Raw genomic sequence first — 24,103 nt, forward strand, 5'->3', positions numbered from 1 at the left:
AAAAAAAAAAAAGAAAAAAAATCCAGTGGGGCATGATGACTCAGGCCTGTAATCTCAGTACCTTGGGAAGCTGAGGTGGAAGGATCACTTGAGCCCAGGAGTTTAAGACCAGCCTAGGCAACATAGCAAGACTCCATCTCTATAAAAAATAAAAAATTTAGCTGGGTGTGGCAATGAGCACCTGTAGTTCCAACTACTGGGGAGGCTGAAGTGGGAGAATTGCTTGAGCCCGGGAGGTCTAGGCTGCAGCAAGCCATAATCACACCACTGCATTCCAGCCTAGGTGACAGAGTAAGACTGTGTCTCAAAAAAATGTAACAACGAAAAAAGAAGAAAAGGTATTCTCTCTCTTTCATAGGCGATGACTATTTTTTTTTAATATGCCAGGTAATACATGCACATGAGATAAAATATACATAGCAAAAAAACAAAAAGAAGGATGTTACAATTACATATCAACATCTATGTGTGTGTATGTATATTGTTATGTATAGATGTTATGTGATAGACTTGTGTATATTATGTACATTTACATATGTGATTATGTTATATATAATTATATGTATATTGTCATATGTCACTAAATGACGGGGATACGTTCTGAGAAATGCGTTGTTAGGTGATTTCATTGTGTAAACATCAGGGAGTGCACTTACACAAGCATAGATAGCATAGCCTACTCCACATCTAGACTATACGATAGAGCCTATTGCTCCCAGCCACAGACCTGCACAACATGTTACTGTACTGAAAACTGTAGGCAATGGTAACACAATGGTATCTGTGTATCTAAACATAGCAAAGGCACAGGAAAAGTACAGTATTACAGTTTTTGGGGACCACTATCATATATATGATTTGTCACTGATGGAAACATCGTTATGGGGTGCATGACTGTATAGCTATATAAATTATGTATATGAAATATATACTACGTGTATTTGTGGGCATATACCTATATAATTACATATATTTATAGGTATATAAACATACACATATAATATACTTATAATACCTATACATATACATAAATATATTTTTATTTGTTATATATACCTATACATATTATTTATACCTATACAAATATTATAGATACACATATATACATACATATAATATATATATACATGTATATTTTTATTTTAGGTTCCAGGTACATATGCAGAATGTGCAGGTTTTTTGTTTTTTTGAGATGGAGTCTCGCTCTGTCACCCAGGCTGGAGTGCAGTGGCGCGATCTCAGCTCACTGCCACCTCCACCTCCCGGGTTCATGCCATTCTCCTGCCTCAGCCTCCCGAGTAGCTGGGACTACAAGTGCCTGCCACCCCACCCGGCTAATTTTTTTGGTATTTTTAGTAGAGATGGGGTTTCACCATGTTAGCCAGGATGGTCTCGATCTCCTGACCTTGCAATCCATCTGCCTCTGCCTCCCAAAGTGCTGGGATTACAGGCGTGAGCTACCGCGCCCGGTCAGGTTTGTTACATAGGTATATGTGTGTCATGGTGGTTTGCTGCACCTGTCAACCTGTCATCTAGGTTTTAAGCCCCGCATGCATTAGGTATTTGTCCTAATGCTCTTCCTCCCCTTACCCCCTGCCCCCTGTAGTGTTCCCCACCCTGCGTTCAATACATATGTATATATTATATACATATAATTACATATAATACACATATATAATTATAGGTATATAAGCATACACATATGTATATATTACATATGTGTTTATACACACCTATAAATATGTAATTATATGCATATTATAAAATACACATATTACAAACAGACACACACTTTTCCCCAGAGATAACCCCAGCAGGGTGGCACAGTGGCTAGGAGCTTGGTTTCTCAGCTAGACCTGATTTCATTTTCTGGCTCCACCTTTCCTGGCTGTGTGATCTGGGGTAAACTGCCTAGCCTCTCTGTGTCAGTTTCCTTATCTGAAAATGTGCTAAGTGAGCATGAACCCTACTTTATAGGGTTAGTGTGTGGATTAAATGAGATCTGCATGGAAAGTGCTTGGCATCATGCTCTCTATGTAGAAAGCACTCAATAAATAGGGGCAGTAGTGACTCCTAGGATCTCTGTTGGAAAGACCTGGATTTCAGGTCCAGCTGTGTCACTCTCAGCTGTGGAACCCCAGAGGGGTCACTTAGCCTCTCAGAGCCTGGGCTTCATCATCCACATGCAACAGGGCTGTTGTGAGTGTCCCCTGGGCAGTGGAAACTGAGGCCCAGGTGGGTGAAGTCACATATCCAAGGATATTCGGCTTGGATCTGTGCTCCCTCCTCTGGGCAGGAGCATCCTCTGGTGTTACCTGATGCATGTTGGTGGAGAAGACAGAAAGGTGTTAGTTCTGCACAGTTTTCCTACACGACAGGTGCTATGGTTGTTTCTAATCCATTTGTTTCTGGTGAGGTTTAAAGTAAAGAGGAACGGAGCAGATGGTAGAGAAGAAAGAAACAGAGATGGCTGGTGAATTCTAGTGCCTCCTTCCCCAAAGCAGGTTTTATGGAGGTCTCGGCAGTGCAGCACTTAGATAGACTCTACATCACTCCTTTCCACTCGTTCTACCACAGCCACAGAGGTCAAAGGACATCTACTTTGAGTCTGTAATGCTCTTGCTAGATTGCTTTTCATAATGGTATAGCAACTTGCACATCCACCAGAATTAGAAGATTGTGTGTTTCTTTGGTCTCAAGGCAGTGTTTTTGGCATCTCTTCTGAGTATCAACTTTTGGTGGAAACTTAATATATGGAGCTTGCTGGTCAGGATTCCAAGATGCTTCTCCCCCTTGCTGCTACAAGTAAGAGAACTTTAGAAATTTCCCTTTCAGAAGACTGTGTTCAGTTCTAGTGAGAGCTGGCATGGTGGAGGATTTTGTCTCTCTGATGCAGAGCTGAAAAGGTTCGTGCCAACTTGAGTATATGTCACAGAGAACATTGTGCTGAGACCTGGCAAGGAGGCGGGATTTTTTCTCATCCTCATTCTCGTGTCCTTTTTTTTCTCTCTTCCTTTTGCTTATGTTGTTTTGCTCTGGGACTGGAAATTGTGCTGAGGGTAATCTGCAGGAGAGGCGCTACCATTTAGAGGCGGGAGCTGGGAGCAGACCTCCAGCCTGGGTGAGTTCAGAGTTTGAGGTCCTGAAGACATATTTGTAAGATGGGCACAGTGATATTGGCCAGACCCATCTCTCATTAGGTTGCTTTGCAGGACAAATGGCATTATTTTCCTGTTTTATCAGATAATGTCACTCTCTGTTTAAAAAGCTTCTTTGCTCCCCATGGCACAAGAATGAAATTCACCTGCTTTCTGTGACTGCAGCAGGTTCTACTTGACCCAGCCCCTGTCTGCTTCTTTGACTTCATTCCCCCCCCCCCTTTTTTTTTCCTTAAGATGGAGTCTTGCTCTGTCACCCAGGCTGGTGTGCAGTGGTGCCATCTTGGCTCACTGCAACCTTCACCTCATGGGTTCAAGCAATTCTCCTGCCTCAGCCTCCCAAGTAGCTGGGATTACAGACGCCTGCCACCACACCTGGCTAATTTTTGTATTTTTAGTAGAGATGGAGTTTTACTCCTTTTTATCTCTCTTTTGCCCATAATATTCCAGCTCTCAATTCCTGAAACATGCCAAGTGCTTTCCCACCTCAGGGCTTTTGCACACCTTTCTGTGCTTGGCTGCCTGATCCCTTCTGTAGTGAGACTTTCTTTGGCTGTTCCAGGTAATAAACCGTCTTTCCCTGTTATGTGTTCTGAGCTATTTGCTGCAACCATAGCACTTATCAAATAGAAGTTCCATGAGGGCAAGGACCAAGCCTGCCTTGTTCATAATTTTATCTCAGGACTTAGCACAATGGTTGACACAGGAAATCAGCTCTTCATCACCTACTGTGTGCCAGGCACTGTGAGAGGCAGTTTAGAAACATTATCTCATCTGATTCTACTATGTGTTTGGTTACAAACTATTTTTATTATTAATAGCAGTAATTATAATTTGTATCACTTGGATGTAACAGTTCTGCATAGCCTGATATGCCTGATGTGATGTAATTGGCTTTTAAGATGATAGTCAATCTCAGTCTCCTTATGTTTTTAATATATGGTGCTAGGTGGGTACCAGGAGTGAAATTCTTTTATTTGATGGATGCATAGATAGGTGAATGGATGGATGGTTGAAGGGATGAATGGATGGATACATGAATGGAGCGGGGGATGGATGGATGGATGGGTGGTTGGATGAATGGATGGATAGTTGGATGTATGGTTGGATTGAATGGATGGTTGCTTGGATGTACGGTTGGATTGAATGTATGGTTGCATGAATAATTGGATGGATGGATTTTTGGATGGATGAATGGATGGGTGGATGGATGGATGGATGGATGGATGAATGCCTGCATGGACGATTGGAGGATGGATTGTTGGGATAGATGGAGATGGATGAATAAACTGCATAGATGGATGGATTGTTGAATGAATAGATTGTTGGATGGATGGATGGATGGATATATGGATGTATGGATAGATGGTTGGATGGATGGATGCTTGCATGGATGATTGGATGGATGGATTGTTGGATGGTTGGATGAATAAATGGATAGATGGATGGATGGATGGATGGATGGATGGATGGATGGATGGATTGATGGATGGATGGGTGGATTGTTGGATGGATGGTTGGATGAGTGGTTAGATGGATGAATGGCTAGATGGCTAGATGTGTGGATGGATGGATGGATGGAAGAATGGTTAGTTCTCAGATTCCTGTAACCATAACATTCCAGGGTTAAAAGGAACCTCAAGGTTCATGCAGTTCAACATTCCGATCCAAATGTGACTCATCTCTGCTCAGGTGGAAGCCAGTGTGGGTGTGTTTGTGTGTGTAGATGGTAGTTGAATGGCAATTTGGAAATGGGAAGTTATGAGTGCTTGTCAAGGCCTGGCTTATATGCCACCTCCTCCAGAGAGCTTTCTCAGATTGTCTCTCCCAGAAGTCATCTCCCTGTCCTTTGAACACTTGGCCTGTGCTACTACTATGGTGCCTATTGCCCCCTGCAATCTGTTGAGGGAGCTGTGCACATCCCTGTCTGCTCCACTGGACTCTGAGCCCCTTGAGAGCCTTGTTGGAAAGCGCAAGGTGCTTTCCTCTTGGAATGGTCTGTCCTGTAGCTGCCATAGCATTTCCATCCTGAAACTTACAGTTGCTTTTGAGATTTCAGGGAAATGTATATCCTTCTGTAAATATGCACAGGACACTCCAACATCCCTTTGGAGGAGCCCTGAATAGGAGGACTTTGGTATCGAGTGTGGGGCCCTAAGCCATTCGGTCTTCTGTTCTCTCTTCTCACAACCTCGAGAAATATTAATATTAATTGGGAAAAGATGCATTGAGTCACTAACAGACCCTGCTGGACTTCAGTTCTCAACCTTGGCCTACGGCTCTGTCTCTTCCCAACTCAGATGGTCGCCATGGCTTGTGGAAAGACAGCAGCTTTGGAGCCAGACAGCCTGGGGTCAGCTCTGCCGTTGTCCAGCCAGCATTGTGCAAGGCGAGTCAGCTGACCTTCTGTTTCCTCATTTGTAAAATGAGGATAATGTGGCCAAGATTATAACTTCATAAGAATTTCACAAGAAGAATTCAAGATTTTATACATAAAGAGCCTGAGCAGAATGGGGAATGTTATTGTCACTTAGTAGCTGTTGAGATTCTTGGGAGAAATGACTCAGCGAGGGATATAGCACAGAGTTAGTGGGACAATCACCATATTAACAAGGGTTACATGGTGAAAAGGATCTTTCTGTCCTTTTGGAAAGAATTGCTTTTCACTTGTCTGCTGACAACACCTCATCTCTAGGTAAAAGCAGCTGGTTGGAGTGGCTGGTCTGTAGCGTTTCTATCTCTTCCTCACCAAGCCCCCTCTGTACCCCCAAATAAACCAAAACAAACACTAACAAAAAGTAACCCAGAGTTGAGACCATGAATCTGAACCCTGGACCAATTAGGCATTTGTGGTTGTTGCTTATGGAAAAGGCCTTTCCTTTGTTCATTCTTGCACATCATTCATTCATTTATTCTTGAATCCATTCCATAGTTTTAATTATTCCGGGGAAACTCACCATGTTCATTGTTGGGAAGATGCAGAGATGACAGAAACAAGGCCTCTGCCCTTGAGATACTTGAAATCTGGTGTAGGTTGAGTATTCCTGATCAGAATGCTCCAAAATCTGCTCTGGGTGACAGAGCGAGACTCTGTCTTTAAAAAAAGAAATAAAATAAAATAAAAAAATAAAAAAAAAGGCCAGGCATGGTGGCTCACACGTGTAATCCTAGCATTTTGGGGGGCCAAGGCGGGTGGATCACCTGAGGTCAGGAGTTCAAGACCAGCCTGGCCAACATGGCGAACCGCCATCTCTACTGAAAATACAAAAAAGTTAGCTGGGCGTGGGGGCGGGCACCTGTAATCCCAGCTACTTGGGAGGCTGAGGCAGGAGAATCTGAACCCGGGAGGTGGAGGTTTCACGTCTCAGAAAAAAAAAAAAAGAAAGAATCTGGCAAAATTCCATCATAAAATAATGTGAGGAGGGGTTAATGGATATTTACAGCTTCCTCCTGCAGGTTTTCTGGGTCGTCTTTGGTCTAGGGTAAATTTCATGGTCAGTATTCTCTGCCTTGTTTTCCATCCCTCCCAGGCCAGGTCGCCTCATAACTTGTCTCATTTTCTTCAGGAGCCTGTATTATCCATTAGGACAATTCTGAATATAATAGAAGAGTTAAATTGTCTCTTTGGCGGGGTCTTGAGGTACTTTTTCCTAAGAGATCTGCTAAAAAATTGTCTCCTGATTTGGAAGAAACTCTCCATGAGATGATGGCTATATTCTGTGTCTAGACTGTCTAGTACAAGAGCCACTGGCTACAAGCAGCTATTGAGCATTTGAAAGATAGTTGGTGTGATCAAGGAACTGAATTTTTACTTTTATGTAATTATATTTTGGTTTTAGAAATTAATATTTAATTTATTAAAGCAAAAAATTCATTCTATTTAGTCCTATGCTTTCACACAGTATTGTTCTATTCATATAAATCTTGTTTGTTTGTTTGCTTTTGAGATGGAGTTTTGCTATTGTTGCTCAGGTCGGAGTGCAATGGCACGGTCTCAGCTTACCACAACCTCCGCCTCCCAGGTTCAAGCGATTCTCCTGCCTCAGCCTCCCAAGTAGCTGGGATTACAGGCACACACCATCATGCCTGGCTAATTTTGTATTTTTAGTAGAGATGGGGTTTTGCCATGTTGGTCAGGCTGGTCTCGAACTCCTGACTTCAGGTGATCTGCCTGCCTCGGCCTCCCAAAGTGCTGGAATTATAGGCATGAGCCACCGTGCCCAGACCTATTCATATAAATCTGACAAAATCTGGCAATCAGGTATAAGGAGATTTTGTATACTGTGTGCTCCCAATTACAATGTTGGTTAAACATCTTCAAAAAATTTAAACTGCATTTATAAATTTGATATACAGTTTTTTCTTTCTTTTTTTGTTTTTGAGACAAAGTCTCGCTCTGGCGTCCAGGTTGGAGTGCAGTGGCGCAATCACAGCTCACTGCAGCCTCCACCTCCTGGGCTCAAGCAATCCTCCCACCTCAGCCTCCTGAATAGCTGGGACTACAGGCATGTGCCACCACACCTGGCTAATTATTTTTTATTTTTTGTAGAGAGTAGGTTTTGCCACGTTGCCCAGGCCGATATACAGGATTTTTAAAACTACTCTTTAATTGTTGACAGACAAACCTTCTTAACTATTTATATAACCCACAAGCCTGAAAAATTAAACTTATAAATACGCTGAGCTGTTTTCTATTAATAATATTGTATATAAATTGAATAGAATTTCAATTTAAAATACATGTCTAAATTAGTTATTCAGTTACACATTTCAAATTAGGCTTAGAAAGATGAACTCTTACTCTAACTGGCTAAATTATATAACATTAAAAGAATATAAAATAAAATACCCAAAATGTATGATCTCTTTAATTCAAATATTAATATCATGGGGTTATTTATCTGAAGTATGCCTATATTCATTGTGGATCTTCCTAGAACTTAAAGATGCTACCCCATTAAGAATACTGGGTTATGTCACACAATTCCAGGGTTAAATTCTAACGAATTTTTTTTTTCCAGGCAGTGGGAGGGGAGTTGAATTGCTGATTGCCTGAGGTCACATAATCACCAGTGATTTTGGCAGGTGTGTTATCCAGATGTTTTATCCACGACCCTGATAGGATGCATGTTGATTCACTATGCATCTACGACCCCTGTTTATTCACTATGTTGATTGTTTATGTAACTTTAGTTAATTCCAGCGTGACCGTAAATAGCCGTATGTGGTAAGTTGCCTCTCTGTTGGGAGGAGTTCTCTGCAGCTCTAAATGGAACAGCCTCTGTGGCCAAAGTGGGAAGCTGCTTAGCAATTGCTGCAGTGAGACCTGCTTTCAGGGCATGTGTATTTTATCCCAGATTCATCTGCTCTTACCTCGAGTCTGGAATCTTAACTCTGCTTGCTTCTTAGTTCAGCCATAGCTACTAAGGCAACGTATAGCTTACAGTAGACCCAGCAGCATGTCTCTCTGGCTGCTACTTGGGGTACAGCTCTCAGTACTCCTAGCAGTGCAGGGGCCACAGGCATGGGGTCTCAGAACTTCTGCCTACCTCCTCTTAGCCTTGCCTCCCCTATTACACTACCTGCCACCAATTTTTATTTTATTATTAACAACATCATCCATCTTTGTCACTTGCCAGGAGGTCCCATGGTTCAAAATGTGGGTGCCGAGGGTGGGTACCCACCCTGCAAGCTGATATTTCTCTGTCCAGCTTGGCCCCTGGTGAATGATTAGGAGGAGGCAGGTAGTGTGTGTGTTATGTGGAGTGGTGACCAGTGGGAGGGAATTTAGGCGGATTGGCTTTGCCCCGCAAAAGCCAGCCCTGGATGAAAGCGTGTGCTGTTACTGATTTACTTTTCACGAAGGGCTCTTTGGTTCCAAAAAGGCTGGGAGTGATTAGTGCAGGTTAAGTTTGCCTGAATTCTTATTTTGCCTCTTGCTTCTCTTCCTTCTTTTTGGGATTCTTGGTCTTGCATATCCGACTCAAAGCTGCCCTCTCCACATCTCAGCCCCTCAAGACTCATTCATGTAATCAGATCACCCAATGGGAACTGTGATTTTACAACAAATAAAGAACCCATCTCTCATAGGGCCGGGCGGCAAAGCCCCATGCAGTGGTTCTGAACTCTGCCTCTGTCTGAGCTATCTGGGGACCTTGTTGAAAAGAAAAGAGAAGCCCCTGTCCCCAGGAGTGCCTGATTCTGTAGGCTTGGGTTGGGGCTGAAGCTGGGGCTCAGCATGTGTATTTTTAACAAGCTCCCCAGGTGATCTTGCTACAAGCTCAAGTTTAACACCTTTGAACTGTGCTATGGAAATAAGGAAGGGGACAGGCTTGGGGGCAGCCTCCCTCCTTGTGTTTTATCTATGTGACCTTAGGCAAGTTCCGTTGTTACTCTGTGCTTCTTTTTCTCATCTCTGAAATGGGAATAATATGGTTGGTTCTTAGCCCTTAGGGTGCATATGACAGATAATATTCATAAAGCACTTAGCACATAGTAAGTGTTCAATAAGACTTAGCTATGATTGTGATTATGAATATATTGTATAATAATTTATCAGTAACAGCATTATTAACACAAAGCAGTAGGCACAGGGCTAGCATATAAAAACAATCAACAAATGTCAGTTTTCTTATTATAAATATATAATACAGGTTGAGCATCCCTAATCCAAAATTTAAAATCTAAAATGTTCCATAATCGGAAACTGTTTTTTGAGATGGAGTCTTGCTCTGTCGCCCAGGCTGGAGTGCAGTGGTATGATCTTGGCTCACTCCAACCTCCGCTTCCCGAGCTCAAGCCATTCTCCTGCCTCAGTCTCCCAAGTAGCTGGGATTACAGGCACCCACCACCATGCTCGGCTAATTTTTGTATTTTTAGTAGAAACAGGGTTTCACCATGTTGGCCAGGCTGGTCTTGAATTCCTGAACTCAAGTGATCCACCTGTCTTGGCCTCCCAATAATCAGAAACTTTTGAGCAGTGGCATGACATCACAAGTGGAAAATTCCACACACAAAAGCTTAACACAAACTGTTTAATGCAACACATTAAAAATATTGTACAAAATTACCTCCAGGCTATGTGTATAAGGTGTATATGGAACATAATTGAATTTTGTGTTTAAATTTGGGTCCCATCCCCGAGATATCTTATGATGTATAATGCAAAGATTTCAAAACCTGAAAAAAATCTGAAATCTGTAACATGTCTGATCCCAAGAATTTCGGATAAGGGATACTCAACCTGTATATGTTACATAATATAAATATTGTTATATTTCAAATTATATTATGTATTATATATGAATTATCACGTTTGGGAGATGTATGCCTACACCTGTGATGACATTAGACAGATACATGTACAGTATAAATATTGACATACTGTATTATTGTGTAAATGTTAAAATTGTAAGGATCGTGTAAGGAAGTTATTACTACTGGACCTGCTGTCTAGTAAGTACTCGTTAAATATATAAATCCTTTTTTCTATTGTTTGTAATATTCATTAGCAGTAATAACATAGAGAAAAGGAAAAACCATCAGCAATAGTGAGGCAGCGGACAGGGGGCTCTTCCTTCCTGCAGAGGCAGCTGCCTGTGTTCCAGCATTCACGGAGGACTGCCCCAGACTGTAGGGTTCCTTTGCCTGGCCTAGGGATCTGGTTCTCACTGGGATCCAGAACTGGGGAGAGAAGGAAGGGCGCCTCTCCCAGGCCTCCAGCCCTCCCTCAGCAGGGGATTTTCCTGTGGATGTAAATTGGCCGGTTACTTGAGACGTTCTCCAGTCAAATAATTCTCTCCCCCCTCAGCTGGGCCGCTAAGAGCCAGGGATGTTATGACAATGGTCGCCCTGGCAACGGCTGGAAGGCGTCGGGGCTGCTGGCTGTGGCTGCCGCGATTTCATTACCCGCATGGGGTCTGATCACCGGAGAACCTTAATAACACAACCAGGGACCCGGTCCTGCAGGTGCACTGTGCCTGCTTGAAAAGGACTTGGGATTCATTTTTAGTGGCCTGGTGTTTAACCACCAAGGATGTTGGTTTATTGAAAGACCAAGGAAAATGTATTGAGCACCGACTGTATGCCAGGCACAGATCTGAACGCTGGGGAAAAGACAGGCAAAGCCCGTGCTCTCTTGAGCTGACATGATGGGTGTGTGGTGGTTGGGGGGGGGACGTAACCATGGAAACCAATAAACAGGATGATTTGTGAGATAGCAAAGTGCCACCAAGGAAAGAAAGCAGGGCGGCGTGACGGTGGCATTGAGGGGGGCTCGGGCAGAGGTGACACCTGAAGAAATGGAAAGGGCCATTTATACCTAAAGCTGACAGAAGAGCTCCGGCCGGTGGCACAAGCAAGTTCAAAGGCTGGAACTCTTTGCTGCTCATCTGTACCTTTTAGGGAGAAGGTAGCGATTATGGGGTGCTGATGGGCAGTCCTGAGGGACACAGAGGGCTCTGGAGCCTGCCTCTTTATGTGTGTGACCATAAGGCCAGCCCTGTCCCATTCCTGAGCCGCAGTTTTCTCGTGTGTAAAATGGGCTGAGAGCCAAGCCCCTTCCCTTGGCGCTGCTGCGAGGTCTACACCAGGGATGGTTCTTGCAAGGGCCCGGTCCGTAGAAGGCCCCCACGGTGTCCTGCATTCCCTCCCAGCTTTCATGGACTCCGCTTTCGTTTTATATATATGTAAAAAAAAAAAAAAAAAAAGCACCTAAAGGGTGAGGATTTGGGGCTCTGTCAAACCCAACGGCCAGTATGTTCCCGGAGGTCTCCAGGTTTGATTTGGGTTTAGATTTGGAGTGAAAAGTTCCCCGTTTCACATTAGGGATTTCAGACACGATTATTTTTAGCTCTGTCACATGGCTTGACTTTTTGATTTTGTGTGTGTGTGTGTGTGTTTATGCTGCTAAATTTACCGCCATGCTAATACAGAGTACAGTAATAAGGCGCTGCGGACGCTCGGATGGGCCAAGGCCTGAAAAATTTTCCATCTGTCGTGGAAGGTGCCAGGCTGCCCCCTGGTGTGAAGATGGAAAATTACACCTTCGGGCTCCGCTTTGTCGGATTTCCGCAACCTGTGATCCCTCTAACCCCAGGCCCAGGGAACCTTAGCCTACACCTGGGCAGTGCAGAGTCAGACGGTGGGCTCGACTTGGGTGTGCTATTTCCAAGAGGCCTGTGTTTCTTTATTTGAAGATGGAAGCTTTGTTTTTTTTCTTCAGTTCGGCTCTGCATGGACTTGAATTGAGGTCGACCTAAAAATCAATTAGGCCGCCTGGCAGGGTGAAGCCATACAAAGGCCCTTTTCCAATTGTGCTTCTCAACCGTTGATGCTCTGTTTCAGCAGAGAATTGTGAAGAGGGCACGGCACTGGGAACTAGAGGTCCTGAGTTCAAATCACGACCCCAGTGCTGCTCTATCTCTGTGATCATGGGCACGATTCCAGCAATTCCAAGGCCTGGTTTCCCCATCTATAGAATGAGATTCACAATCGGGCCAGGCACAGTGGCTCATGCCTGTAATTCTAGCACTTTAGGAGACCAAGGCAGGAGGATTGCTTGAGGTCAGGAGTTTGAGACCAGCCTGGGCAACATAGCAAGACCCCACCTCTATAAAAAATGAAAAAATTAGCTGGGCATGGTGACACATGCTTGTAGTCCTAGGTGCTTGGGAAGCTGAGGTGGGAGGATTGCTTGAGTTCAGGAGGTTGATGCTGCAGTGAGCTACGATTGTGCCACTGCACTCCAGCCTGGACAATAGAGACAGACCCCGTCTCAAAACAAGATGAAAAAAAAAAAAATCTACTCACTCAGCATTGTCATGATACATGAACCATTCTGGAAAATAATTTATTTAGAGATGTTGGTAGATTAAGATGAATACATGGAAATTCACCAAGTAGAAGGGCAGTGCCTTTCCCACCTTCTGTGGTGAAGAATCAGCTTTATCTTTTCTGACATTTTGCAGCCAATACTTTTCTGAAATAGAATAAAGAGGATTTATGAGGGAAATGAAATGGAGAAAGCCCCAAACAACATCCAGTGCTCACTTTGAAAAAATGAGATTGAACAGACAGAAGATGACTCCATCAGATAGCTATAAAAGTATCTAAATGCTCTCTCTTGATTTCTGTACTTATCCAAAGGTACAGAAAAGGCACCTGTCTTCAAGTCCTACCTGAAATAGCCCACCTTAAAGGCAGGGGTGGTGTGTAGGTGATTTTTGTATCCCTTGCTGTCTGTATTTTGAAAGCACCTCAGCCAGGCGCTGTGGCTCATGCCTGTAATCCCAGCACCTTGGGAGGCCAAGGCAGGTGGATCATTTGAAGTCAGGAGTTTGAGACCAGTCTGGCCAACATGGTGAAACCCCATCTCTACTAAATATACAAAAATTAGCCGGGCGTGGTGGCATGCATCTGTAATCCTAGCTGCTGGGGAAGCTGAGGCACGAAAATTGCTTAAAACCCGGGAGGCGGAGGTTGCAGAGAGCCGAGGTCATGCCACTGCACTCTAGCCTGGGCAACAGTGAGACTCTGTCTCAAAAAAAAAGCACCACGAACATCTTCAAATGAATGAATGAGGCCTTACTTCTCTTAGAATAAATGTGGAGCTCCCATTATTATTGTCCTAGGATATGGAACATGGCTTTTTTTTTTTTTCTTTTGAGACAGAATCTCGCTCTGGTGCCCAAGCTGGAGTGCAGTGGCGCATCTCGGCTCACTGCAACCTCTGCCTCCCAGGTTCAAGCAATTCTGCTGTCTCAGCCTCTGGAGTAGCTGGGGTACAGGCATGCGCCACCACGCCCTGCTAATTTTTGTATTTTTAGTAGAGATGGGGTTTCACCACATGGGCCAGGCTGGTCTCAAACTCCAGACCTCAGGTGATCTGCTTGCCTTGGCTTTCCAAATTGATGGGATTACAGGCGTGAGCCACTGCACCCAGCGGGAACATAGCTTTTTAAAAGGCATCTCTCTTGACTTGGCATCCTCAGCTCACTGTAGTGCCTGTAGTCCCAGCTACTCGGGAGGCTGAGGCAGGAGAATGGCTTAAACCCAGGAGGCGGAGCTTGCAGTGAGCTGAGATCCGGCCTCAGCTCACTGCAGCTTCTACCTCCAAGTTTAAGCGATTCTCCTGTCTCAGCCTCCCGAGTAGCTGGGACTACAGGTGTGTTCTACCACACCCAGCTGATTTTGTATTTTTAGTAGAGACACGGTTTCACCATGTTGGCTAGGCTGGTCTCAAACTCCTGACCTCAGGTGATCCACCCGCCTCGACCTCCCAAAGTGCTGGGATTAAAGGTGTGAGCCACCACGTCTGGCTGAGAATGCCTCAGCAGGCCTGCGAGGAAAGGTGAAAGACACCTGTTTTACAGATGAGAAAGTGGAGGCTCAGAGAGCTGAACTGACTGGCCCAAACCTCAGAGCTAGAATTCAGGAATTCACTTAGAAGGCTTCCTGAGATGAATAAGGCCCTCTCTCTGCCCCTGAGGGGTCGATGCCCAACTTTTGCACTTCCAGGTCAGTGGGAAGGCGCCGTGAACAGCTCCTAGCATAGTGTCCTGGTAAAGAGACAGAGCTTTCGGATCACACCCTGGCGCTCCCACTTCAATAGCTCTGTGGATCTCGGCAAATGATTCAGCATGTTGAAGTTTCGGTCTTCCTGTTTGTAGAATGGGCTGAAAGTACCAGCCTCACAGCTAGCATTGTCGCATGGATTAAAAGGAACAAACACGGCTGGGTGCGGTGGCTCAAGCCTGTAATCCCAGCGCTTTGGGAGGCCGAGACGGGCGGATCACGAGGTCAGGAGACCGAGACCATCCTGGCTAACACGGTGAAACCCTGTCTCTACTAAAAAATACAAAAACAAACAAACAAACAAACAAACAAAACAAAACTAGCCGGGCGAGGTGACAGATGCCTGTAGTCCCAGCTACTCGGGAGGCTGAGGCAGGAAAATGGCGTAAACCTGGGAGGCGGAGCTTGCAGTGAGCCGAGATTGCGCCACTGCACTCCAGCCTGGGCGACAGAGCGAGACTCCGCCTCAAAAAAAAAAAAGGAATAAACACATTCACAGCACTTGGCTCACGATGCCAGGCATACTGTAAATGTTTAGTACATGGCAGCTGCGATGGTGGCTGTTATTCCTGAAAATGCTTTATTGTCATTGACAAAGATGTCCCAGCAGACATCACAGAACTGCTCACATCATGGGCTTTTCACCCAGGTATCAAAGGAATCCTCCATGCAGAAGATTAAAAAGAACGAGGCAGATCTGTATGGATTAACATGGAAAGATACTCAGGGCTTACTACTGAGTGAAAAAAGCAAGTGCACAAAAGTGCATGCTGTGTGATACCATTTATGTGAGAGGAAAAAAGAAATCGTACATATAAAGCCACATTGCAGCGTTTCAACAGATCTGTATGTATTTGTGAAAATTCACAGATCAACGTCTGGAAAGAGGGGCACCTAACTAGTCTCAGCGATTACCTGCTCTGCCTCCAGGGACGGGATCTGCATTTGTGGGAGTGGTCGAAGCGAGCTCTGGCCTAATCTGAAATGTTCAAACTTTCTTTTAATTATTTTTATTTTTTTGAGATGGAGTCTTGCTCTGTCGCCCGGGCTGGAGTGCAGTGGTGTGATCTTGGCTCACTGCAACCTCCATCTCCTGGGTTCGAGCAATTGTCCTACCTCAGGCTCCCGAGTAGCTGGGATTATAGGTGCCTGCCACCACACCCATCTAATTTTTGCATTTTTAGTAGAGACGGTGTTTCACCATGTTGGCCAGGCTGGTCTCAAACTCCTGACCTCAGGTGATCCGCCCGCCTCGGCCTCCCAAAGTGCTGGGATTACAAGCATGAGCCACCACGCCTGGCCTGAAATGTCCTAACTTTCTTACAAGGAAAATATATGCGGCTGGGCACAGTGGCTCACTCTTGTAACCCTGGCACTTTGGGAGACTGAGGCAGGAGGATCATCTGAGGTCAGGAGTTCGATACCAACCTGGCCAACATGACCCAAAACCCCGTCTCTACTGAAAATACGAAAATTAGTTGCGTGTGGTGGCACACACCTGTAGTCCCATCTACTCGGGAGGCTGAGGCAGGAGAATTGCTTGAACCTTGGAGGCAGAGATTACAGTGAGCTGAGATCATGCCACTACACTCCAGCCTGGGCAACAGAGTGAGACTCTGTCTCAAAAAAAAAAAAATGCATGCATTTATTAAATAATTGAAGTAAATTAAATTGAGGTTATCCTTTCTGTAACTTTGGAGTGTTTGAATTAGACTGGGTTTGAATCTTGGCTCTGCACTTACTAGCTGTGTGATTGTGAGCAAATGGCCTAATAACTTCTCTATGCCTAGTTTCTTCTTTGGTGCAATGTAGATGTTAATAGCACCTAGTTCCTGGGAATGTAAGGATATATTGAAATAATGCATGTGTGACATTCAGCATGGGCCTGGCCCATGGGGGAAGTGCTTAGAAATGGTACTTCTATTTTTATTTATTTATTTATTTATTTATTTATTTATTTATTTAGTTAGTTAGTTAGTTAGTTAGTTAGTTAGTTTTTTGAGACAGAGTCTTGCTCTGTTGCCCTGGCTGGCATGCAGTGGCATGATCTCAGCTCACTGCAACCTCCACCTCTTGGGTTCAAAAGCTTCCTGCCTCAGCCTCCCGAGTAGCTGGGACGACAGGCGTGCACCACCATGCCTGACTAATTTTTGTATTTTTAGTAGAGACAGGGTTTCACTATGTTGATGAGGCTAGTCTCGAACTCCTGACCTCAGGTGATCCACCCACCTCGGCCTTCCAAACTGCTGGGATTACAGGCGTGAGCCACCGTGCCCGGCCGTATTTTTATTGTTATATTTATTTCATTTACTCTTCCAAATCTAGCAAGGACATCTTAGCCCTTTAAGGGATCTAGTGTCTTCTTGGTCAGTTATAATGCAAGAAAAATTGTGAATAATTCTATAATACAGTGTGTACAAATAAAGTCCCGAGAAAGAATTTATAAGGTCCTGCTGGAGCAGGTGGCATTTGAGGTGGGCTTTGGAGATCATGCATTGATGTGGTGGTGTATCAGTTAGCTACAGGTCCCTATAATGCTGTATAACAAACACAAAACCCCTGTGGCACATGACATAAGCATTTATTGGCCATGCCTCTGGGATCAGCAGTAGATTGGTGGCTCCTCTGATCTGGGATGGCTTCACTTATAGCCAATAGCCAGGCAAGAGTTGGCCGTCAACTGAGCTAGGATGGTTTTGGCTGCGATGTCTGGGAAGACTTGACTCTGCACCATGTAGTCTTTTATCCTTCAGCTGACTAGCCTGGACACATTCTCATGAAGATGACAGGGGTCCAAGCCAGCAAGTAGAAGCACACAGGCCTCCTTCTATTGGCTGAGGCAAGTCACATAGCCAGCATCATTGAAAAGGCGTGGACACAGACGGCACCCCTTTGGTGAATCAACTGCAAAGTGACATTGCAAAGGGTGTGGACACAGGAGGGGTGTAAAGGATTCAGGTCTTTTTTTTTTTTTTTTTTTTGAGACGGGGTTTTGCTCCATCTCCCAGGCTGGAGTGCAGTGGTGCAATCTCGGCTCACTGCAAGCTCCGCCTCCCGGGTTCACGCCATTCTCCTGTCTCAGCCTCCCGAGTAGCTGGGACTACAGACGCCCGCCATCACGCCCAGCTAATTTTTTTGTATTTTCAGTAGAGACGGGGTTTCACCGTGTTAGCCAGGATGGTCTCGATCTCCTGACCTCGTGATCCACCCACCTCGACCTCCCAAAGTGCTGGGATTACAGGTGTGAGCCACCGTGCCCAGCCTCAGGTCATTTTTATACCCTTCCTCAGGTGGGTATGGAAAGGACTTCCAGGTAGGAGGAAGCAGGGAGGTGACATTTGAGGTCCTGCATGTGTTTAGGTAATTTTCCCTTTTTTTTTTTTTTTTTTTTTAAATACAAGCTCTCGCTTTGTTGCCCAGGCTGTAGTGCAGTGGCATGAACACAGCTCACTGCAGCCTCGACCTCCTGGGCTCAAGCCACCTTCGCACCTCAGCCTCCTGAGTATCTGGGACCACAGGCACGTAACACCATGCCTGGCTCATTTTTGTATTTTTAGTAGAGATAGGGTCTTACCATGTTGGCCAGGCTGGTCTCGAACTCCTGAGCTCAAGCGATCCTCCCACTTCGGCCTCCCAAAGTGCTGGGATTGCAGGTTTGAGCCACTGTGCCTGGCCCTGTTTAGGGAATTACATGGAAATGAATGAGGCAAGGAAGGAGAAATGGAGTAGGGTTAAGCCCCAAGTAATAGTTTAAGGAGTCAGAACTGTATTTTGTAGGACAGTGTTTCTCCAAATGCATCAGTTTGATACTACCATCATACTTTTTGCCACATCTGTGTTTTCTTTAAACCAACTCCATTTTTTAACATGCGTGTATTTAAAAATTAAACCATGTGCAGCTATTGTAATGGAAAACTAGTGTCACTTGCCATAAATGGAAGACAATGAAGAAAATAAATACAATGTAAACACAAGTGTCATGAAATTGTGTTTCATATTGTTACCTGCCGAAGGCTCTGAGACTGTCCTGTGCTCTGTTATAAAAAGAGCAGTGGCTCCTGCCTATCATCCCAGCACTTTGGGAGGCTGAGGCAGGAGGGTTGCTTGAGTCCAGGAGTTAGAGACCAGCCTGGGCAACCAAGTAAAGCCCATCTCTACAAAAAATAAAAAAAGGCATGGTGTGTTGGCCCATGCCAGGCATGGTGGTACATACCTGTTGTCCCAGCTACATGAGAAGCTGAGGTGGGAGGATGGCTTGAGCCAAGGAGGTCGAGACTGCAGTGAGCCATGATCACACCACTGCACTCCATCCTGGGTGACAGAGTGAGACCTTGTTTCAAAAAAATAAAATAAAATAAAATAAAAAAAAGAGAGAGATTACCAGAGGTTAGAGAGTTGTTAAAGACATAGTATCATTCAACAGAGACTGTCTCCTTGATATAGTCAGATGGCTGGAGAAAAATTTGGATGGAGAAGAAAGTGCTCACCTTATGATATGATGTTATTTAACACTACGCCTGGGTACCACCTCTCAAGTTATCAGTGATACCCGCAGTTGGGAAACACTACTATTCTCCAGCAGATGTTTGCATAAGACAGTACCATGGTTCCAATGGTCCTGCCATTTAACTTCTGGTCTTAGCCTAGTTTTTCAATTTTCTGTGACTTTTTTAAAGGTATGATGCATGACATCACTGGCTTCCCAGTTGACATTACCTCTTTTGTTTAAGAAATTGAGGCTGGGCACGGTGGCTCACACCTGTAGTTCCAGCATCTTGGGAGGCTGAAGTGAATGGATTGCTTGGGTCCAGGAGTTCAAGACCAGCCTGGGTAACACGGTGAGACCCTGTCTCAAAAAACAAAAGAAGAGAAGAGAGGAGGGGAGGGGAGGGAAGGGAAGGGACGGAAGGGAAGGGAAGGGAAGAAATTGATAAAGCATGCTCATTTATTATTATTTTTTAAAGGGGCCAGATCCTTCTTTGTTTTGCAATATTTGAAATACAACATAAGCAGGCATACATAGATACAGAATAATGAACAGTAAAACCTCATTTATTCAGAAGAAAAGGCTGAGGAAAACCACTTGGTACAAAGCCATATTTGCAGATATTGCCAATGATGTAGGTTTGTGTATCTTTCACATAATTTCTATAAATAGGATGGATTCAATTAAACCCTACTAATTTCAAAATCAGAACTTAAATTACGAATTAGGAAGACACAGTTTTCTATCCGATTAAAAGTACATTCTCTTGCAGTATAACGGTAACCTGTACTTAAAAAAAACTAGATAAATGATATATTGGGCTTTTAAAGAATGTTTAGTGATTTAAACCTGATTAGTTTTTTATTTTATTTTTTAAATTAATTAATTACTATTGTTATGTTTTTGAGATGGAGTCTCGCTGTGTTACCCAGGTCCCTGATCTAGGATGAATGCAGTGTCTTTGCAGACAGATGGTCAGATTGGGGTGGTCAGGGGGTCATTCTTGCTTTTGGGTTTCAAAGGTCCGTGTTCTGGTTCCAGTTGTGATACCCCAAGATTCATATGTTGAAATCCTAATCCTCAATGTCTCAGAATATGACCTTATCTGGAAATAGGGTTGTTGCAGATGTAATTAGTTTAGGTGAGTTCATACTAGTCCAAAATGACTGGCGTCCTTGTAAAAAGGGAAAATTTGGACACAGGCACACATATAGGGAGAATGCTGTGTGAAGACTGAAGTTTGGCTGCCACAAGCCACGGGATTCTCAGAAGCGAGGACAGAGGTCTGTCGCAGGGCCTTTCCCAGTGCCTTCAGGGGGAGCATGGCCCCACTGACACCTTGATTTCAAACTTCTAGCCTCCAGAACTGTGACACTGGAAATGTTTCCTGTTCGAACCATCCAACTTGTGGTCCTTTGTTACAGCAGTCCTTGTAAACTAATATAGCCCAGAACTCACCTTTTGGAGTAAATCTGAGTCCCTTCAGTGGACAATATAGGCAACATATATATATATGTGTGTGTGTGTGTGTGTGTGTGCAGTGCATATATGTATACATACACACACATACATTTATATCAGCATTTATTTTTATATCTATATGTATGGAGTAACTCTTCCCAAACCAATACCACAGGATTTAGTCTAGCTTTTCCCATCCCACATCCGTGTCACTCTTCTCAGACAGGAAGAAAAATAATGCTCAATAGATTTGTTTATTTGCTCAATTTTCTGTATTTACCTAATCTCCCAACTTCACTGGGCCATTGCTATTTCTGGATGCTCTTCTTGGATGGTCGTCTCATGGGCCCTGACCTCTGCTGGGGGTGCCTTTCCTCAGCCCCTCCCCTCTCCTCCAGGTAGAGTTGAACCACTTGCCCGGGTAAGTGCACAGGTGTGGTGGGCTAAATAACAGTCCCCCAATAATTTCTACCTCCTCCTCCCCAGAAGTTGTGATTGTGTGACCATACATGGGAAAAAGGACTTTGCAGATGTAAGATAAGGATCTTGAAATGGGGAGATTGCCCTGGGTTGTCTGGGTGGGTCCCAGATCATTGCAAGGGTCTGTATAAGAGGGAAGCAGGAGGATAAGAGGCAGTAGCAGGAGATGTGGTGATGGAGGAAGTGGTTGGAGTGATGTGGGGAAGGGGCCAGAAGCCAAGGCATGTGGGCAGCCTCTGATCACTGAAAAGGGAAGGAAACTGATTCTTGCCTGGAGTCTCCAGAAGTAACCAGCCCTGTTGACACCTTGACTTTAGCCCCATGAGACTGATTTAGGACTTTTGATCTCCAGAACTGCGAGATCAGTATGTTTGTGTTGTTTTTAGACACTTAGTATGTGGTTATTCATGACAGCAGCCACAGGAAACCAGTATAGCAGGGATGCCAAGACTCCCTCAAGGAGGTGGACTCCATGTTTTTTAATTTCCCTATGAGTCAGGAGGCTTTAGCGACAGAAATCCAGCTCACTGCAGCTTAAGCAAAAGAAGAGAATTTATTGGCGCACATCACTGCAGAGTCCAGGGAGATCTGGTTTCTCCGCTCAGTGCTGGGGCTCAGATGATGGCTATGGCTGAGAATGTGACTCCATCTCTTGGCTCTGCTATCTTCCAAATGGGCTTCAGTGTCAGGAGGCTCCCAGATGGCAGCAGGGACGATGGCCCAGGCAGCTCCTGTCTTCCATGACACCACCTGGCAGCCCTGGAGGGTGTGCTATGGCTATGTCCTGAGTGCTTAGAAGAGGTCCTGGTGGGGTCTCAGTGGCCCAGCTGGATCCGTGATTGCCCTTGACCCAAGTACGGCTGTTTGATGGGGCCTGGGTTACGTGCCCACCCTGCAGCTGTGGTGGGGTGATGCAGTGGGAACAGCCTCACATCAGCTGGATGGACTGTGGGCCAAAGAAGGGAGGTTCCTTGAAAGAAAGTTGATGTGTTCTTTTCAGTAAAAGGGGAAATGGAGACCAGGTAGCAAAAGCAATAGAAGCCCATGACAGCCATCCCAGGCTCCAAGTTTTGCTTTGTGTTGTTTTGAGTGATGGTCTCACTCTGTCAGCTAGCCTTGAGTGTAGTGGTATGATCATGGCTCACTGCAGCCTCCACCTCCTGGGCTCAGGTGATCCTCCCACCTCAGCCTCCTGAGTGAGGATTTTTTTTTTTTTTTTTTTTTTTTTTTTTTTTGTAAAAACAGGATTTTACCACATTGCCCAGGTTGGTCTCAAACTCCTGGGCTCAAGCAGTCCTCCCGCCTTGGCCTCTCAAAGTGCTGGGGTTACAGGTGTGAGCCATGGCATCTGGCCCTCTGAATTTTTTGATCCTAGAATTCAGACTTTGTTCTTGATAAATGTTGGTTGACGGTTTTGAAATGCCACAGACACCTCCATACCGAATTCTAATTTTGTTCTATTTAATTATCTTTATTAAATACATTTTAAATTGCAAATATGATAATATAGGCTGGGTTTGTTGGCACTCACCTGTAGTCCTAGCTACTTGGGAGGCTGAGGCAGGAGGATCTCTTGAGCCAGGGAGTTCGAGGCTGCAGTGAGCTATGATTGCATCACTGCACTCCAGCCTGGGCAATGGAAAAAGACCTTGTCTCTTTAAAAAAAAAAAAAAAAAGATGATAATGTATTATACATCGGGTAACTACTGAATGCATACAAGAAATGTATATAAAGAAATACTTGACCCAAGTCAGAGGCCTGGAGTTTATTCTTCCAAATTGTTTTCTCTGCTCAGACACACAAGTATTGCCTTTCTTTGGTTAATATTGTGAGATTTTACAAACCCAGCAATAAAAAACTTTCTTTTCTCATGTCATGGGATCTCTTCAGAAGCCTGGGTTCAAGTCTGTCTCATTTTAAAAGAATTAATGTTTGGATGTTTCTGTAGGACTTACAGTTTAAACAGCACAAAAGAGTTTAAATAAAATGTTTCCCCGACTCTTTTTTCCCACCTTTCCTTTGTCCCTCCCCCTAAAGAATTGGGGTCCTTGGCCCGGCCAGCGTGCTACCCTGTAATCCCAAGCACCCTTTGGTAAGCCCGAGGCGAGGCAGATCCCAGGTCAAGGAGATTGAGACCATCTGCCTAACACGGTGAAACCTGTCGTTACTAAAACATACACAGAAAAAATATAACGCAGGCGTTCTCAGTGATGGGCGGGGGGCCTGCGAGTCTCCCAGCTACTTGGGAGGCTGAGGCAGGGAGAATAAGTTTTGAACCTGGGAGGCAGATCTTGCGAGTGGAGCGTGAAGAGGTCGGCGCCACTGTACTCCAGCCTGGGCAACAAAGCGAGACTCCGTCTCAAAAAAAAGAAAAAAAAAAAAAGAATTGGGAGTCCTTGTGGACAGAGTTTCTACATTTACAAAGATATATACAGGGAAACGTTTTCCTTATGAATGGGAGAGTATTTTTACTTATCAGTGTACCCTGGAGACTGTTCTCTGTCAGTACAGAGCCTGCTTTGTGGTTTGATTTTAGAGCTGCATAAGTTTCTTTGTTGGCTGTAGCGTCATTTATGTAATGAGTCTTCTACTGATGGACTCTCAGAATGTTTGCAGTCCTTTGCTGTTGCAAACAGAACTGTAAGGAAGTAACCTTGTACAGTCATTCTGTACAGTATGGGTGTCTGTTGGAGGAGTTCCTGCAGGTGGAATTGTTGGATCAAAGGATGTGTGCAGACCAGGTGCAGTGGCTCATGCCTCTAATTCCAGCACTTAGGGAGGCCGAGGTGGGCAGATCACCTGAGGCCACGAGTTTGAGACCAGCCTGGCCAACGTGGTAAAACCCTGTCTGTACTAAAAATACAAAAATTAGCCAGGCATGGTGGTGCACACCTGTAATCCCAGTTACTCGGGAGGCTTAGGCTGGAGAATTGCTTGAACTTG

General features: G+C 44.7%; 1 protein-coding gene across 2 annotated transcripts in view; it reads left to right on the plus strand.

Moving 5' to 3' along the window:
- KSR2 (kinase suppressor of ras 2) overlaps positions 1-24,103 on the plus strand; it is a 516,345-nt gene that overhangs the window by 86,447 nt on the left and 405,795 nt on the right. Inside the window, exon 1 of one of the 2 annotated variants that reach the window (XM_017887888.1) lies at positions 11,459-11,568. The exons of the other annotated variant lie outside the window; for it this stretch is intronic. The gene's annotated coding sequence lies outside the window, so the exon portion shown is untranslated. Of the gene's footprint in view, positions 1-11,458; positions 11,569-24,103 lie in introns of those variants that run through there. 2 annotated transcript variants of the gene reach the window in all.

The sequence above is a fragment of the Rhinopithecus bieti genome, unplaced genomic scaffold (assembly GCF_001698545.2).
Source record: "Rhinopithecus bieti isolate Rb0 unplaced genomic scaffold, ASM169854v2 scaffold_17010, whole genome shotgun sequence".
In the NCBI taxonomy this organism is placed as follows: domain Eukaryota; kingdom Metazoa; phylum Chordata; class Mammalia; order Primates; family Cercopithecidae; genus Rhinopithecus; species Rhinopithecus bieti.